Source organism: Babylonia areolata, chromosome 14 (genome assembly GCF_041734735.1).
Source record: "Babylonia areolata isolate BAREFJ2019XMU chromosome 14, ASM4173473v1, whole genome shotgun sequence".
NCBI classification, from domain to species: Eukaryota; Metazoa; Mollusca; class Gastropoda; order Neogastropoda; family Buccinidae; genus Babylonia; species Babylonia areolata.
Genome location: NC_134889.1, coordinates 12,782,839 through 12,783,404, shown reverse-complemented (window position 1 = coordinate 12,783,404; position 566 = coordinate 12,782,839).

Below are 566 nucleotides of genomic sequence, written 5' to 3'. Positions count from 1 at the left end.
TGTGTGTGTGTGTGTGTGTGTGTGTGTGTGTGTGTGTGTGTGTGTGTGTGTGTGTGTGTGTGTGTGCGCGCGCGCGCGTGTGTGTGTTCCCTCAATTAATCAAGCCACTGTCGTTCAGTAGACACAGACACAGACCGCGAACCTGCTAACAAACTCATCAGTTCCACAGTCGGCATTAATTAAATCAGCTTGCGACCTATCCAGTCGCTGTTTTCAACACACACCGAATCAATACTGCTTGACACGCTCACTCAGTTCTTGACACCCACTGACCGCAAATGGCATTCTGTCTGACGGCATGAATTTTCCCTAGTGTGGCTCACAGCTCCGAGAGAAACAAAAGAAGCAAAATCGCAATTACGACTGTTAGTACATGTACTACTAACATCATTATTTTAAAATAAATAAATAAATGATTTTTTTTTCTCAAGGCCTGACTAAGCGCGTTGGGTTACGCTGCTGGTAAGGCATCTGTCTGCTTGGTAGATGTGGTGTAGCGTCAGTATATGGATTTGTCCGAACGCAGTGATGCCTCCTTGAGCGACTGATACTGATACTGATAGTGA